Source organism: Atractosteus spatula, unplaced genomic scaffold (genome assembly GCF_055471065.1).
Source record: "Atractosteus spatula isolate fAtrSpa1 unplaced genomic scaffold, fAtrSpa1.hap1 Scaffold_23, whole genome shotgun sequence".
Lineage (NCBI taxonomy): Eukaryota > Metazoa > Chordata > Actinopteri > Semionotiformes > Lepisosteidae > Atractosteus > Atractosteus spatula.
The window spans coordinates 125,001-143,792 of record NW_028296797.1 but is presented as its reverse complement, the minus strand read 5'-3'; the positions used below and the strand labels follow the sequence as shown (position 1 = coordinate 143,792).

At 46.0% G+C, this 18,792-nt stretch overlaps 1 non-coding gene across 1 annotated transcript; it reads left to right on the top strand.

Annotated features, from left to right (window-relative positions):
• The first annotated feature begins 18,506 nt into the window (after positions 1–18,506).
• Positions 18,507–18,577, top strand: trnag-gcc (transfer RNA glycine (anticodon GCC)). The gene has a single exon. It is a non-coding gene; the product is annotated as a tRNA-Gly (tRNA).
• Positions 18,578–18,792: the final 215 nt, after the last annotated feature.

Here is an 18,792-nt window from a genome sequence, read left to right as displayed (position 1 = left end):
TTGAAGAGTGTCCTAGGTGGAGCCAAGATGAAGTGTCACAATTGCCTAGGGGAGGATTTCAAATGTTTAAGATGGTAAAAATAACCGGAAGTGATCCCCCAGTCCGGCGCAGTCTGACGTACTTCTGTCATATAAAGTAAAACTAGATGTCGAACTGGAGCCTCACCATTTGCATAAGTGAGGCTCCAGTTATACATCTAGTTTCACTTTAAATGACAAAACTGAAGAGACTTAAAAGAGCTGGAGAGGATTTCTTACAACTTTTGAGCCGGCACAGTTTTCGAAAACGTTTTCTTCACGCTGCACTATACAACACAGACAGCCAAGAGTCTCCAAAACAAAACGAATTGACAGATAGGAGAAAAGTCCCACTCGTCCTAAAGTTCCCAAAATCCAGCACTGAGCGTAAACAAAGTGTTCAAGTAGCGTGGGAATGCTACCCCTAATGCTAGCTGGAGTTTGAGCGTCTGGTTCAGAGTTTGCTCAAGAGTTTACCTTTCACAGATGCGCAAAGATGAATGTTGAGGGTGCACGCTTCAAGGCGCCTTACAGTGCAGGGAGTGATTAGAGACGATTCGTGACGTGTGCTCGTTCCCATATACCGTACGCCCCGGGTTGCAGTGCTAGGATGACGTCCAATACCGCTTCGGCACGTAACGGCATTATATTCAAGTGCAGGACATGAGGGTTTTATTTTGTTCGTTTTGTTCTGCTCTGCTTTGCTTTGTTTTGCTTTCCATGGCGTTTGTAAGAGCGTCAATAAAAAGGCGATTCCTGCGTCTAACACGAATGTAAGAGCTATTTCAAGAGCGGCTTCTAAAATGCTTGTAGACATTTGTCTGTTGTTGATTGTTTTTTTGTGTCTAACAAAGTGCCATTTTCCTGTCCGGACGGGGAGACTTTATCATTCCCACATGAAGCAACCCTTAGGTCCTCTGAGGTGTGTCTGTCTGCAAGGCTTGTATTTTGGAAAGGTTTTTTTTTTAATGGAGAACGACTTTGAAAAAGGTTTCCGCCGGCGCCTCGCGATCCATGTGAGATTGTAGCAAGAACGCAGCAATGGCGGCACTTGCTGTAGTCGTGTCCGAGTGGTTAAGGCAATGGACTAGAAATCCATTGGGGTCTCCCCGCGCAAGTTCGAATCCTGCCGACTACGGTGTCCTCCTCACGTCGTTGTGTGCCGGCGCAAGCAAGGAAAAGTGCCTTTTTGCTTTTCCTGGTGGTTTTAAAACGCGAGATCGCTTGTACCCGCTGCCTTGGAAAGAAATGTCTACATGTTTACTTGCACATTGTCTATTGTTTGTTTGTACATTGTCTTGATGCACTGTTTGCACTTTGTCTTGTTTTTTACACTTGTTTTACAATCGAGAGACCTTCTGTAAGTAAGAATTCCATTGTACCAGTACCGGTTACATATGGCAATAAAGTTCAAGTTCAAATGCTTCAGCGTCCGCAAACGGCATTTTGCAGCTGGAAGCAGATGGCGACGCTTTTTGCGGTCGCGTGTCTTGTGCCCCATTTCCGGCCTTTAACATCGAATCAATAAAGCTGTTAGAACCGGCACCATAGGTGCTTTTCTTACAACTTTTGATCTGACTCAGTTTCGGAATGCAATTCCTGAACACTGCGAGAGACAACCTACAGATGCAGCCATTCAAAATGAGCGGTAAAAACCCGTGGTACAGTAACCAACCCGCAGGGCACCGTAGGGCACCGCGGTAAGTGATTGGCTGGCCAAAATGACCGACAGGGGCACTCGTGGTGCATTGGTTGGTAGTGAAAAGATTTAATCATCTAATGTCTTTACTGTGCACATTTCAATCCGCTTAGTTTTGAATATTTATATGGAATTTTACCACTAAAGGGAAATTTTAGTAGCTGAGCATAAAAAGAAGAGGAGCATAACGCATCTGAAGGTCATAAACGATATTAATTTAGGAACATAAACATTACTGTATGTACATAAACTGTACTGTGTATGGCTGGTCTTGATAGTGTAGTGGTTTGATGGGTTTACTGAGACAATTATCAATTGTAGCAGTAATCACGAGGTTGTTCGTTGGGGCTTTTAGAAAATCAATCGTCAGAACAACTAACAACGCACACACACGGGTTCAATACACGAGATACATTTATTAATATAAACTGTGCACCAAACATATACTAGTCTGCCTGGATACGAGCGGCAGACCTTACTGTGAGGGTTATCAATATACAAGGTATATAATCTCGAAGAGATGCAAACACAAAGAGATACACAACAGAGAATATATGTCAATATATATCGTTCGGTTACCAAATCGCTAATCAGTGTTATTACCCACTGTTACTCTAAACTCGGAAGTAAATACATTACTCATGAATTAAATTGATAACAACTTGTGTTGAGGTACAATTAAATTCTCGAGACGCAATGTAGAACATGGGGTTTACTTATCCACTGTTTGGATTTGGAATTTCCCGGCACGAACACCAAACCAGCTGACAGGCTCTGTTGCAGCGGTTGTCCAATGGGCGTTGTGTCGGCGTCCTCTGGCTACCGGCCAACCAGTCGAGGTGCAGCTCGGAGTAGGACGGGCGGAGGAATCTGACTGCGGCGCGCAGGGCAGTCGTTGCTCCGAGGGGATCTACCAGCAGTCCGGCTGGCTAGTAGAAAGTCTCTATGCACAGAGTGTGACCGCGAGTCCTCACAAGTCACTCTTTTGCCTGGGAAGAAGCTGGTTCGTTCCCGGTCCAGCGCTGCTTCTGAATAAGCTATTCAGGTTGTCGACGAGGGTCCAACTGTAGGCTGCCGTTGATCAAGCGGAGCATTCACGTTGGTAGAATTCTGAATACGTACGGGATCCTCGGCCTCGCGCTTAGAACAAAGTCCAAGTCCTTTTGCAGACAACAGCAGTTGTCACGTGATTGTCTCTGAGGATGCGCGAAAATGGCCAAGGAGAGCCCAGAACTGAGCTTGCGCTCCCTTTTTGATCAAGACCCAGATGTGTGCTGATTGGTTGAGAGTTTGGCGGGCATTGGAGACCCACGTGGTATTACCACGCCCTGCCAGTCCCTGATTGGTTGGTCAAGGTGAGATATAAGTCACTTACTCTTGACACTTAGAAATGCAGTCCAGATGTCCATTCGGCACTCCCTAGACAGATAGGCGCCAGTGGATGACCATTGATCATTATAGCCAGGCTTAGCTAATTGCATCCCCGTCTGGGAGCTTGCTTCTTATCAAAAGAAAAACATCTTAAATCAGCTTGCATGAATTCTTTCTCTGTGGCTGCACCACAGAGATGGAGGGTGAGATGGGGCCTCCTTTAGGAGCATACCAACGCTTAATTCTGTCTTATTAACAAGCATTGCCGCTACATATCCCCCCTTTTTGAAGGTCACGAGGTCCTGAGGCGTTGTTGCCTTCAAAACAAAAACAGAGTTAAGTGATGTTTGTTGTACCACGGTGGATTCTACCACCCAATATTCACATTACCTCTCGAGAATTTGTACAGGAAATAGTGTTGGAAAGAACGTTGCGTATACCTGCTCTCAGTTATAAGGTACCTAGGAATGAGGCATTGGGCATCATCATTAGCTCTAGACCTTAAACTTCCGGCAGTTCACTATCAGTATCGGATAGCTCTGCAGCAGGCAGACGTTTGGGAGTGGTTACCTGATTTCGGTGATAAACCATTGCTCCCTTTGTCTCATTCAAACTACCCCGCAAGGCTTTGATACAAGAGAACAGCATCCAACACATTACCCCAGCCATGATCCAGCTACCCAGCAGCAGTGTCAAGATGACCACGTTTATTGTTCCTAGCGCCCCAGAGGATCCACAACGACTGTGCTTGGGACCTACCAGTGTAGTTTTTAAGTTTGTGTCGTTAAGAACAAATTCGACTACCTGTACACCCTCAAGACTTACTGTCTCTTGGATTCTCTCATCCAAGTCAATGCCGTGTCCTCTGAAAGCGTCCACAATCTCGAGTTCCGTTTCGTATAGTTCTGACTCCAGGTGATACAGTGCTAAATCGTTGAGATGCACTATCGCTCCTTCAGGAACTTGTAGAAAAACTGTTTGGTTGGGTAGCTGCACTTCGGTAGCTGTATCATGCCTGTCATATGTTATTGTAACCGTTAACTGTGGTGTGCTGACCAGCCATTTCTTTCCCACCTGCTCAACCTGGGGTTCGTTAACCTCACTTTTGCTCGTCACTGTGGCTTTACACTTTTCAGTGGCAGCCCCCTTTCTGATACCACACAACCTCTGAGTTGTGTCCCTAAGGAATGGCTTACTTGGGCATACCCAGTGGATATCCTTGGTTGATATACACAGTTCCAGGTTTGGAACAAGATACAAATTTGGATCATCCTCCTGGTAAGCTACGAGCGGTGGGGTGGTCAACTTCACATGCATGTCCCCCCTCCAGAAGCCAACGTTCGATATAGACTTGAGTCTATAGATATCCTTGCCACTCACGATGGGAAGGTTCAACAGGAAACCTATTTCCTTGGCTTCGGGGTTGACATGTATAGGAATGGCACTGCCTAGACTGTATGCAAAATGTACCTGTAATGGCTGCACCATCTCAGAAGTGGTTGTCCTAAGTACTTCTTCTACTAAGGACAGTGGAACCAAGTAAGTTGGAATCTGTCCCATGGCTAAGCTAGTTATCGTGGCACTAAGCTCCCTAAGCAAATCCTGCATCAGCATCCTGACCTGTTGCACGTAAGCATAATCCCACTGTAACACGTCGACAATCCTGCCCACGGTGTGGAGGGTGTTATTTAACACTGCTGCATGAAGGTTTACTGCTAATATTGTGCCCTGTAAGGTTTTCCCTAGGCTTTCCAGCCGCTGCTGCTGTTGATACAGCCTGTCCTGAATTTCTGGCATTTCCTTAAGTAACCCAGACACCTGCCTTCTCAGGGTGGTCAGGGTGACAGTGTAAGCAGCAAACAGACCAGCTGAAAATAGCGAGCCCACGGTGGAGGCCGCAGCAATCAGACCCCCCAAGAACCTTTTGGGGCGGCTGAGGCCTGTCATCTCCTCCTGGCTGACTGTTGCCTTCCTCAGCTCTCGGAGCATGTGTATAGTGTCTAGCTGGGCATGCCATACAGCATCCTTAGCCCACTGCCTGCCATGATGGGACACCCTACTGTTCATGTTGATGTGCTTCCGAAACACATCACTTGGGTCCAGCCGCACATACACTCGCTGAGTATATGTTCTGCAATTTGTTAACAACAATCCGGGAGCGTCCTGCAGGACTATGCCGGTAGGAGGACCGGGTTCCACAACTTCAAGGGGCTGTGTCGAAGCGATCCACAGCACTGTCAGGACCAGCCGTGGCAGTTTTAGGATTCCCATTCTGGAACACAGATGAGGCACATGGTACAGTTCCACTATAATTTTGAATATATTTTCCTAGGAGGACCTACACTACAGTACCTAACTACCTGCAGCTACAAAGGGGCACCCCCCTCTTGATCGGGTTTAGACTTTTAACCCTATTCTGTGTCCTCCGGCGCCATTTGAGGTGGGCGATACAACCGGAGGTGGTTGCGATGCACCCACTTATAGACCAGAGATTGCCTTCCTTTTTCAATCCGAATTCGATAAGCTACCGGTGATACCTTATCGACAATCTCGTGGGGTCCTGTCCAACTGGGTAAGAATTTCCGGGCCACCCCTGTGGGTTTGGCAAATTGGAAGTACAGGACCTTGTCTCCTACTTGGAGTTCCTGGTTAACTGCCTTTCGGTCATAGTATGCTTTCCTACCCTCTGCACTCCTTCCCAGATTGTTCTGGGCAAAAGCAAAGGTTGCCTGCAGATGTGCTCGCTGACACATACTGATGGGCCGTAGCAGCCCCCATCGTGCTCAGGTCCTCCACCCCATAAAGACAGTGTAGGGGAAGAGTCATCTTCCGACCTGTCATCATCTCAAAAGGTGGGACCCCCGTAGAGCAATGGGGCGTGGCTCGGATGGCCATCAGAACCAGGGGCAGCTTAATGTCCCAGTCCCTACTGCTGGTGGAGACAAACTTTTTGAGCATACTAACCACCGTTCGGTTTGCCCTTTCTGCCTGGCCCGAGGATTGAGGGTGGTAGGAGATATGCAACTGGGCCTTGACCCCAAGCATATTCCACAGGGTTGCCATTACTGTAGCTGTGAAATGGGTTCCCTGATCCGAGTCCACGGTCAGGGGGAGTCCCCATCGACTGAACACATGGTTCACCAACAGCACTGCAGTTGTCTCTGCCGTGTCGTTGGGTGCTGGGAGGCACTCAATCCATTTTGTGAATGCACACGTAACCGTGAGGAAATATTTGTTCCCTCTGGATGACCTCACCAGCGGCCCCACCCAATCCATTTGTAGATTGGACCAGGGGAATGTCATGCCCTTTTTCTGGAGTGGTGCACGGTGCAAGGGCCGTGATGGTTGGAACTGGCTACACGTCAGACACCCCTTTACATACGCGGCGATGTCTTGGCCCATGTGAGGCCAGAATGCCACCTGCTGGATAGTGTCGTACGTGGCCTTGATTCCCCGGTGACCCCCACAGGGCTCGTCATGAGCGTGTTGGATCATGACCCCCCGATGGCAGCGGGGAACTACCCACTTTGGGACACCTTGTGCAACTGGTACACAAACCAACAACCCCTTTATAATTTTTAGGTTGTCTTTCACCTCTGCCAGCTCCTTCAGCTCTGGAGACTGGCTCAGCACCTGCTCCGAAAGAGGTTGACGCACTGGGTCAGCGATATGCTGATACATTAGCCCAATTGCTGGGTCCTGTTTCTGCATTTCCGCAAGATCGGTGTTAAAACCCTGTGACCCAAGCACTACAGATTGAGGGTCAGCTCCGACATCCTGTCTAGCCCTGCTTCGGGTGACCGCCTTGACCTCAGCCACGGTTTCTGGGAGTAGCCATTCCTGCTGGAACTGCCAGGGTTCACCCTCTAAGGCGCCAGATTTAGCCAGCCGGTCAGCCTCATCATTCCCGTCTTTGTCGGGTCTCTTCACCTGGGAGTGTCCCTTCACCTTCCTCCAGTAAACCATCATTCCAGCCTCGGTCGTGAGCTTGTCACTGGCCAGGAACAACTCTTTGTTCTTTACTTCCTTGCCCCGGGCATTTTTCATGCCGTTACCCTTCCAATACGGAAGATGGGACACGAAGCTATGTCGGGCGTAGTTCGAGTCACTACAGATGACAAATTGTTTAAGGCCATTTGTCAGGGCCTGCTGGAGGGTGATCAGCACCCCAGCTACTTCCGCATACTGACTAGTCTTTGGTCCTAGCTTATAGCGGGTCGGCCCACAGGGAGTATTGTCTTGCCAGACTACTCCTACCCCTGCTAGCACCTGCTGTTTGTGGCGAAAAGAGCAACCGTCAACATAGGCCATGGGTAAGCCCTGGCCCACGTTTTCATCGTAGTACCGGTGATTGTTCGGTAGCTCAGCAGCGGGAATTGTTTCTGGAGCTTCCATGTCAGTGTCACAGCCGTGACACACTTGGCCCAAAGCCAGGCCCTGTCCCAGGTACATTTTCTTGCTCTGTGCATAACGTACCTCTATCTCATAGCCTTGTAGGGCCATCATCCATGCCACAATCCTGCTATTTGACACCCTGCCCGCTTTCAGTCTCTGGCTATGCAGGAATGTCACAGGTTGGTGGCAGGTTTCGATGATGATCTTTTGTCCCCCTACATAACTACGGAAGTGTTCTACCGACCAGACCGTAGACAACAGGGCCTTCTCGCAGTCCAAGAACTTTTGCTCCACTGGGTTCAGGGCTCGACTGGCATACGCCACCACCCTTCGCTCTTGGTCATATTCCTGACTCAGAGCAGCCCCAAGGCAGTGCTCTGAGAACCCTGCTTCAAGGTAGAAGACCTTATTTTTGTCAGGGTAGGCCAAGCACGGCGCACTACCGAGTCTGCGCTTCAGCTCCATCACAGCCTGTTCTGAGGAAGGTCCCCACTCAAAGGGCACGTCTTTCTGCAGCAGCTTGTGGAGGGGCCTTGCTATTTCAGCGTAATCCTCAATGAACTGCCGGGAATAATTACATACTCCCAGAAAGCTGCGCAGTTCAGACAGGTTAGTGGGCGACTTCATATTCTGGATAGCTTGGACTCTGCTGGACTGTGGCTGTATGCCTTGGGCTCCAACCAATAGTCCCACGTACTCCACTTGGGTCCTACACCACTGTCCCTTAGCCAGAGACAGTTTGGCCCCTGCACGGGAGAGCTGGGTCAACACATGCCTGATCTCGGCCAGCATCCATCCTCTGTCCCTTCTTTAGGACAAGGCGTACCGGAAACCCTGCTGTTGACGCAGGAACGATCAGGTCCGATTCGTTTACTACCTGGCAGGCCTGAGGAATCGTCTGACCTGACCGAATGTTCTCGAGGTCGCCGCTTAGAGAGTGGGCATCTGGGTTCACCCGTGTCCACAGCACACTGTTTACTGTGTCCAGCTGGGCGCCCAGTCGAACCAACAGGTCTGCACCAATACAGACCGAATGGGTCAGCTGAGGTGCTACCTGGAAGTAGTGAGCAAACTTCCTTTTTCCGATGGAGATGGAAGCTGCACAGCTTCCTTTGCTCCAAATGGACCTATGAGGTGGGGGTGCCCACCACAGACCCTGTGATTGCGTCACCAGGGTCACCTGACGGCTTCGCGACAGGTCCTCGAACAGACCTTCACTGATTATGGACTTCTCAGAGCTGAGGCTGAGAATTACATCATCAACCTGCACTTCTGCCACCTGGACCCCTCCCACCACCATGGGGTGGTAGTCCTTGTCCCCCTGAGGTACCAGGGCGCACAGAAAGGACTCCCATTCATTACCGGACAGGGAGATCCACTCTTCTTCAGGGATGAAAAAGGGGTGTGCTTTACCTGGCGGGTCAAGCAGCTGCTCGGAGCACTGCTCCTGTAGTTGGGAGACCGTGGGAGTGCTGGCCTGGGCAGGACTTCCCTGTAGTTTTGGAAAGCAAGAAGAGACATTTATTTCTCGTCCAGAGGAACCAGGAGAATCCTCCAACTCAGCTATGGTGTTCAGTGGGCACTGTGTGATCACAGCATAACCACTGAACCCCCCTTTTTGCTGTACGACAGGCTTAGGGTGCTTGACCTGAGCCCACAATTTTCCACGCTGGCAGTCCACCAGAGGCTCCAGCCTGTCAAGCAGGTCTTGGCCAATGAGTAGTGGCTCTGTTTTAAACCTAGAGATGTAAACAGGATGCACCACGTTCATTGGCCCGAACCTAAGTGCCACCCACACTCGGTGTGTGATCCTGGCATGATCCTGGGTATAGCTGGAAATATCTATCTTACACGGTTCTACCTTAAGTCTGATGCCTTTTCCTTTCGCTACTCGTTTGAGCTCGCTGAGTAGATCGGCTGACATCAAACTAATTTCAGCCCCAGTGTCAACCAGTGCTTCTCTATCTAAGACGTTTTCAAGAGAAACCTTGATATAAATACGCCTTGCTTTGCCTTTCTGGCTGAGATTCCCTAAGAATTGTTGGAAGCCTGCCTTTTCTTTGACTTCAGGGGCGGGGTCAGCGCCCAACTCAGAGTCACAGCCTTCTTCCAGGCAGGAACCCTCCCACCCAATCAGATAGACTGAGGGAGGGGTTTGGGATGGATCCCCGCCTCCTCCAGTGAGAAGGGGCGTGGTCCCACTAAGCTCATTCACGCTTCCGGCATTCAGTGCGGAAGGTTTACCCTGTCCTGATCTCTCAAGCAGGGCTTGTTCAAGCCTGTCCAGGCGGGTTGCAGTCGACTCCCTTCGTCCAGCCTTCTGATAGGCTCTGCCTGTGCCCTTGCCTTCCCCGTAGCGCTCACGGCGGCTCTGACGCTTAGTGCGGTCCTGCCTGCCTATTTTGCGCCGGGGCTTAGCGGGCTCAGGAACCTCAGCTCCCTCGAGCTGAGGCGAGTCGTCAACCCTGCTGGCTTTAGTGGCGAACACGGCCGTTTTAGCAGGTTTTCGCTCTGAGGAAGCAGAGACTTCAGCTCCCCAGGCTTTTTGAGCCAACCTTCTAATGTCAGCCATTTTCATCGCTTTTGCATCAGTGTGCATCACAATCATTTTCCTGATTGAGGGATGCAGATTAGCAATGAATAAACCTTTGAAATTCACGTTCTCTTCGCAACCCTCTTCATTCCGCCCTGCAAAATAAGTGCGCCTAAGCCTCTCATAATAGTCGCGAGGGGCTTCAGCTTTTTCGTGTTTAATATGGTGCGCAGCGGCCACGGCAGCTATGGGATCGATAAAAGCCGAAAATTCTCCGATCATTGCCTGACACAGCTCCTCAAAGCTATTACAGACCTCCGGTCCTTGTCTAGACATCCACTCGTGGACCGCTCGGCTAGTAGTTTTCCTTACTAACATAGCCTTTTCCTGTTCGGACGCTCCGGGCATAAACTGCAAAGTATGTCTCGGCTCATCGATGTAGGTTTCCACATTATTCCCTGACACTGACGGGTCAAACCTTTCTACATCTTTGGCTAACTGCCTCAGGGAGTGGAGGTTAATTTTTACGGTTTCTCCGCGGGCAGGGGGACGGCCGTGATCAGGAGCAGGGGGTCTATGCCTGAATTGCATCGCCCTTGCGTCTCGCGCAGGACTCGGCGATCTCCCCCATGCCGATCCGACCACAGACCCTGGCCGGGAGAAACCTCCTCCCGGCGCGCTGGGTGAGCGCTCCGGGCTGCTAGGTGGGCTGGCATGCAAGTGGGATCTAGCCTGTTTTGCTTCCAGTACGGCAGCATCTAACTCCTTTTGCCTTTCCTGGCTGAGCTCATTTAAACGCTCAATTTCTTTTTCTTTTTCTTTCAAGCTCGCTTCCAGGTCTCTCCTAGCTACCTCAGCCGCAGTTTCTCTAGCAGACAGGTCATCTAATTTACCTAAAACTTCCCTGAGTCTGTCTTCACTTTCCTCATTTTTCACTCTCTTTTCTCTGATTATATCCAACAACTCAACTCGCTCCGCCTTATATCTTTCTAGCTTTCCCTGAAGCTTTTGAAACTTTGTCAGCTCGGACAAAGACAGTTCCAGCTGTTTAGCTAGATTTAAGGCGAAACTCGATAGGACCTGAACTGCGTTCACGGACCCTCCTGTGTTAAGCTGGTTCGCTACCTTAGCTACTAAATCTACTTGCAGCTTCTCAATATCATCAAAGTTCAACTTTTCGATACCGCTCCAGTAACCAGGATTGTCGTCGCTAGAAATAGTACTTATAAGCGACTCCACTTCAGACATTTTAGCAGCCATTGTCATTACGTCAGAGAAACTTTAAGAGTATTACTTTTTTTTCTTTTACCAAAATACAGTATGGAATCTAAACACCCGAGCAGATGGATTTCCAATCAGTACACGTTACACTAAACGCTAGAAAACAGGGGGATTTCTTTACGCAGTTATCAGCACACCCGGTATTCGCGTATAGAAGCCGCGGTGCTGTGCTGAACTTGAACTCACAGCAATATCAGTTATTCTGTGCGATTGATTCTCATTTCATTCTAAACTCGCCCACCCAGGGACGCCATTAAATGTAGTGGTTTGATGGGTTTACTGAGACAATTATCAATTGTAGCAGTAATCACGAGGTTGTTCGTTGGGGCTTTTAGAAAATCAATCGTCAGAACAACTAACAACGCACACACACGGGTTCAATACACGAGATACATTTATTAATATAAACTGTGCACCAAACATATACTAGTCTGCCTGGATACGAGCGGCAGACCTTACTGTGAGGGTTATCAATATACAAGGTATATAATCTCGAAGAGATGCAAACACAAAGAGATACACAACAGAGAATATATGTCAATATATATCGTTCGGTTACCAAATCGCTAATCAGTGTTATTACCCACTGTTACTCTAAACTCGGAAGTAAATACATTACTCATGAATTAAATTGATAACAACTTGTGTTGAGGTACAATTAAATTCTCGAGACGCAATGTAGAACATGGGGTTTACTTATCCACTGTGTTTGGATTTGGAATTTCCCGGCACGAACACCAAACCAGCTGACAGGCTCTGTTGCAGCGGTTGTCCAATGGGCGTTGTGTCGGCGTCCTCTGGCTACCGGCCAACCAGTCGAGGTGCAGCTCGGAGTAGGACGGGCGGAGGAATCTGACTGCGGCGCGCAGGGCAGTCGTTGCTCCGAAGGGATCTACCAGCAGTCCGGCTGGCTAGTAGAAAGTCTCTATGCACAGAGTGTGACCGCGAGTCCTCACAAGTCACTCTTTTGCCTGGGAAGAAGCTGGTTCGTTCCCGGTCCAGCGCTGCTTCTGAATAAGCTATTCAGGTTGTCGACGAGGGTCCAACTGTAGGCTGCCGTTGATCAAGCGGAGCATTCACGTTGGTAGAATTCTGAATACGTACGGGATCCTCGGCCTCGCGCTTAGAACAAAGTCCAAGTCCTTTTGCAGACAACAGCAGTTGTCACGTGATTGTCTCTGAGGATGCGTGAAAATGGCCAAGGAGAGCCCAGAACTGAGCTTGCGCTCCCTTTTTGATCAAGACCCAGATGTGTGCTGATTGGTTGAGAGTTTGGCGGGCATTGGAGACCCACGTGGTATTACCACGCCCTGCCAGTCCCTGATTGGTTGGTCAAGGTGAGATATAAGTCACTTACTCTTGACACTTAGAAATGCAGTCCAGATGTCCATTCGGCACTCCCTAGACAGATAGGCGCCAGTGGATGACCATTGATCATGATAGCCAGGCTTAGCTAATTGCATCCCCGTCTGGGAGCTTGCTTGTTATCAAAAGAAAAACATCTTAAATCAGCTTGCATGAATTCTTTCTCTGTGGCTGCACCACAGAGATGGAGGGTGAGATGGGGCCTCCTTTAGGAGCATACCAACGCTTAATTCTGTCTTATTAACAAGCATTGCCACTACAATAGTTTAAAGAAAAAATACACACCAGTCTTCCATTTCTCCCTAAACATTTTAAGCATGAAATTTTTATGAAACGGTACCCAAATATGTGATTGCTGTATAGAATGAATTTTAATTTTTAAAAATTATTTAACACGAAAATTAAGCTGTTTACATCTTCCGCCTGAGAACAGTCACCCGTTGCTACCCAACGCAGAAACACAGCCACTAACTAGCAAAGAGAGGACATTAGCTAGCCAATATGATAAAGAAATAAATAATTATTTTGTTTATTTCTTTTGCACATTTATTTGAACATTTCCATCGATTGTACAAGCACTTGGAAACTGTCCAATCCCTAGTTCATCAAGCATTTACCGGTCTGGTGCCGGTCTGTGTCTTCTAGGATATAATGCCAGCGAACTCTTGTTTTTATGTCCACTATAACTACGCTGGGCAAACGTTCCGAGGTCAAATTCTTCCAGCACGGGGGTACCTTTAATGCGGAGACGACGGCACCGAATTTTTTTGGCGCGCCTTCTCTTTAAAGCCCTGGCCAAATATGAAGACAGTACGTACAGTTATAATTCAAACGGAATTAAAAACTACACATCCCAGTTACCACGGTGGTGCTTGTGATCATTGCGTTTAACCAACGAAACAGGGCGAAAAATCAGTCACATGACTTTGGGGCAGAGTTTCGAAAGCTTAACCTATCAGCAACAAAGCGAAATTTACACGATAGACTACCTCAAACTGTCAGTTACACGACTGTGTATGTCGCTTAAGCCACTCCTATTTGGCATTTTAGTTATGGAGGCAAGAAGACGCCCCCCCCCCCCCTCTCTGGGTGTCTGATTTGCCGCCATCTTTAACTGTTCGGTGTCCGAATCGGAGTAGCTACGCGTACGAAATAAAGTTAATCCCAACTACAAAACATATATTTTTGTGGTAAGAGGGCGCAAAACATCAGTATTTACTGCTATTAATTACTGTTCGATTTATAGTTGAAATCTGAGCCTAGATATAAATTTAGATATAAAGTTAAAATCTCGACAAAGCAATGTAGGAAATACAGAGAAAATAAATCCTTTCTGACATCTAAAATCAGTTTCGATCAAGGTCTCTAAAACGAACAAGAAAAAGAGGATTTTCGGAGGGCAATTTATATAGATTTCGGAGGGCTGTGTTTATATAGAATAACTGATTTATGAGCAATCTAATTTCTTGTTCGTTTAAAACAGTGAAATGTCAGCTGCAAAAGATCGCACCAGAAACAGCACTCTCTCTGCCTGTCATAGACGTTCAGGAAAGGCTGAATGAAGTCATGTCAAGTACAATAATTCGGTGATCAATAATAACAGTTGTAGGACAGTATATAAGGAGGATAAGGATTTTGAAGTTGACTCGAAATCTGATAGGTAACCAGTGCAAGGACTTGAAAACAGGTGTAATGCATCCCTGATAGGATTCTTGCTGTCATATTCTGAACATATTGAAGATTGCTCAGTGTGGATTTAATTTCCCCAGTGAACAGGATGTGCATTTATTAATTCTAGAAAAAAAGCTTTTCTTGATTTCTCTAGTTCCCTTTAAAATAAACTATTATTCCGCAATGCAGAGTATTACATGGCCAGTATTTACACATGATATTTGTGATTTAAAGAAATTAACACAAGCAGCTTTTGGAGATTTAAGTGTTGGCTGAGTTATTGCAGGATAAAAGACTAGAGATGTTGGCAAGAAGAAGATAATTTGGGGAAAGCTGAGGAATACACTTATAACAAGAACACTTCCTAATGGGGTTAGGCATACTTTTGATGAAGATGATGAAGTTAACAGACTATATGTTTACATAGATACTGAAATAAGGATTGTATTTTAGATTATGTGTAGTTGCTGGCATTGAACTGTGTGTTGGATGCACATGAATTGAAGGAATGGGCAAACATAGCTGATGCGGATCCACAGAGCCAGCATATTAAGATGTTTATAATTAGAGGCAATTTGTTTAAATAACTAGGTATGGATACTGATGTGCAAGAGAGGTGGAAAGGCTGTTTCCTTAAGCCAGCACTATAAAATATTTTATTCTCAGTGAGATGCTGCCATTTCATCGTGGGTTTCTAACACTGTGTATAGTTCCATCCACACAGTGCCTTTACTTCCATCCATTTCTAATCTCTTTATCCAGTACAGAGGATTTGGAGCCTATCCCAGTAAGCAACGGACACAAGGCAGAATACACCCTGGACATAGCGCCAGTCCATCACAGGACAGACAGACACAAACACACACACACCAGGGCCAGTTTTCCCATAAACCAATTAACTTACCAGTATGTTTCGGAGTGCGAGAGGGAGTCATATCACACATATGGAGAAAAACCATGTAACCCAGAGAGAACATGTAAACCCCACACACACAGGATGGCAGAAATTGAACCTAAGACCCCAGTGCTGCAAGATAGCAATGCTAACCACTTCGCCACCATTATAAATGGATGGGTATCTTAGTTATCTTTCTGGTTCACAGGTTTGCATGCATAATTTAATTTTGAAAGCCACTGAGACATCAGGTACTACTGTTGTATTTATGAAAAAGAAACAAAACAAAAAACATACTAACAACTGTGCCATCCTACTCCTTAGTTAATACATTTTATTATTCATAAACAGTTAACATTGTTAGCAAAATATTTTGAATTATATTTAACCCTATTTTTTCTTTAGTTTTGTATTTAACTTATTATATGATAGTCAGACTTAATGTATATTTGAACAATGAAAATATATTTTTACAAGATGCGGGGGAAAGTGCAACAGCTTATTACAGTGCTAAATTTAATATTATTGATTGCTAATAGTTTATGCTAACACCTAACTTTCTTAATTAGATGTATTTAAAACAGTGAACTAAGTGTAACATACTATTCAGAAATACAATCGAAAATAGTTTTGTGGTGTTTGTATGGATGAAACGTTTCTAAAATGTATAACGTAACAAAATTAAAGACGATTAAAATCTGTAATCTTTCCACTTGTAATGTCATTAGACAGAACAACACGTTTCTGGTTTGTTTTAATTAGTATTAGTTAGTAGTTAGTAGTTTTAATTTAATTAGTATTGCAATTCGCACTGATTCCCTTGCGAAGATATGGACTTAAGAATATTCGTGCCTGGTCAAAAAATGGCATTAAGCACTTAAAATTAATATGGTTAATAATAGTAAACTGTAACATGCTGTAACAAGATCGGTTAAACTGCGAAGAAAATGCTTTCAGAGGAAATGTTTCAGGTGTGAAGAACATAGATCTCCAATGCAATTTCAACCAAACCTGTTCGCACACACCCTGCCCCCACTACCATTAGAATATACACAAAGCACTGAAATCTTTCGAGCTAATGATCAGGTGACCCGAGAGAGAGCGAGAGAAACACCAAGGGGTGCGGAACCAGGGAACTATTTACATGGAAAACGGGCGATCTCCCCAGACTGTCCGCCCGTATCACTGTTACCTGGATACCTCTTTATTTAGAACTCACAAACACTGATTTTTAGTTTCGAAGGATTCAAGTAGGGTTTTAGATGAAAGGCAGCGACCTTAATCAAGCCCAAATCATAATTGAACCCATTCAGAGCCTACATTACATTTTAGCGTTTCATTCTGAGCAGAAGACCCTCACACCTGAAGAAGGCTTGCGTTTTCTCTCTTCTCTTTTAAGCATGTGTACAATGTGTAATACAATTACAATGTGTAATTACAATGCTGTAATACAATTTGAATCGTATGAGGGTGGGGGGGGAGGTGTCTTTCGCTGGAAATCTCGCCTGCTTCTACTTTACGAGCACAACCCCCTCTCTGCCGGAGTGCTGGCTGTGACGAATTAAACCGGTTTCACAGGTTTCAATCACAGACCATGTGACATGGGAGTCAGGAAACTAACACACAGCGCCACCGGATTTGATAACACTATATAAACGCTATAAAATAATGTGACTAGGCACAGAACAAGTTTACAGCACAGTACAATAATAAATGCTGACCATGACTTTAGAAGCATAAATTGCCTTACACTCAATTTAAACACAAGCTGTCTTTAGCCCTCTAAGCTGGTTCATACAGAAATGTAGAGATCCAGGCTCAGAACACACAGCTTCATTAGCGAATACATATGCAGGACAACTAGAGAAGACGTTTTACAGAGGATGGATTTTTAGAAACATCCCATCAGTGACATCACTGAAGTCAACTCCTAGGTACTGTAACTGTCGTGTGGATAGTTTCACAAGAATCAGACAAAGGTTTAAGCATCGCTTGTTCTAGATAAAACTGCAAAAAAAACAACAGCAACCCATAATGTACTTCTTTGCGGCTCTGTTTGCCCATATCATATAATCACAACGTGAAATCTAGAAAATAATATCACGTAACCAAAATCCGCAATATGGAAACAGAACCTGTGTAATTGTTGATAGATGATGTACTCGTAACATTTTTTCAAGACGAACTACAACATTTAAAAAATGACTTGTATGTACTTGATATCTCTAATCAATCCACGGGTCCCAGCCCAAAACGAAACTAAAACGCATACCGTTTCGCGCTTCTTATTAGTTGCTCAAAAGTAATTTGACCGTATGAAATGCATAATATAAACCTAGAAACATATACGTGAGCAGTACTTAAGCACTGTAGTATCGGTGTTAAGACATACCTCTCAAATACTGTAAATCAAGTTAAAAATATCTCAAGACCGATTCTGGTCATAATGAAACCATGTTTCGTGTATGTTTTCTTTAAAGTACCGAGACCAGCCATATACTCTATGTTTATGTTCCAAAATTAATATCGTTTATGGCCTTCACACGCATTGCAGTATGCTCCTATTCTTTTTATGCTCAGCTACTAAGATTTCCCTTCAGTGGTAAAATCAGATATGAATATTCAATACTTAAACGGGCACAGTTAAGACATTAAATATACATATACATACTGTATACAGTACAGTTTTCATACGGTAATATGTTTATGTTCCTAAATCAATCTCTTTTATGAGCATGTGAAAGGCATGGTGAATCGATTCTCAAAAATTACTGTACTTTGCATGATTGGAAACAAATGCGTGATTGCGAAATGCTGTGGTGTTACTTTTACAAAGACGGTCAATGAAAAAAAGAATGTTGACCAGGGCAATACTTTGAGTTTACACTTACAGCTTGTCCAAGGTCATTCATTATTAATACTATTAGTAATATCTTCGTTAAAGACTTTGATGGCCACAGCTCAAACATGAGAGGTTGAGCTTTATTAGCTCCACCTTGCGGAAATTCCGGATACTATTATTTTGCTTGTCGTATTATAGGAGAATTTACGGTAACTCGCGGTATTTACCGGTAGCTTGCGGTAGACTGCGTACAGCGTACCGCAAAATAATGCGGTATCGCCCGCGCATTTTGAATGGCTGCATCTGTAGGCTGCCAAAAGTCTCCGAAACCAAATTTTGATAGCAGAAAATTCTCACTCGTCCAGAAGTTCCCTTGGGACCCAACATCCAGCACAGAGTGGTAAAAAAGCGTCTTTTTTGGAGCCCCTTGCAGTGTGCATTGGTGGTTCAGTGGTAGAATTCTCGCCTGCCACGCGGGAGGCCCGGGTTCAATTCCCGGCCAATGCAGTGGCTTTTGCAGCGAGCGGCTCCATCACTTGCATCCCCTTTCAACTCGCAACTGAAAACCCACTAAAGCTTAGAAGGTGTGAGCCAGGTCAGTACCCGGATGAGGGTGACCTACAGGGAAAAGCAAAGCTTACAGCTGGAAGCGGTGTTAATGGAGCCAGCGGTGGGGTGCTCACCCTGAGGTCTGTGCGGGTCCCAATGCCCCAGTATAGTGA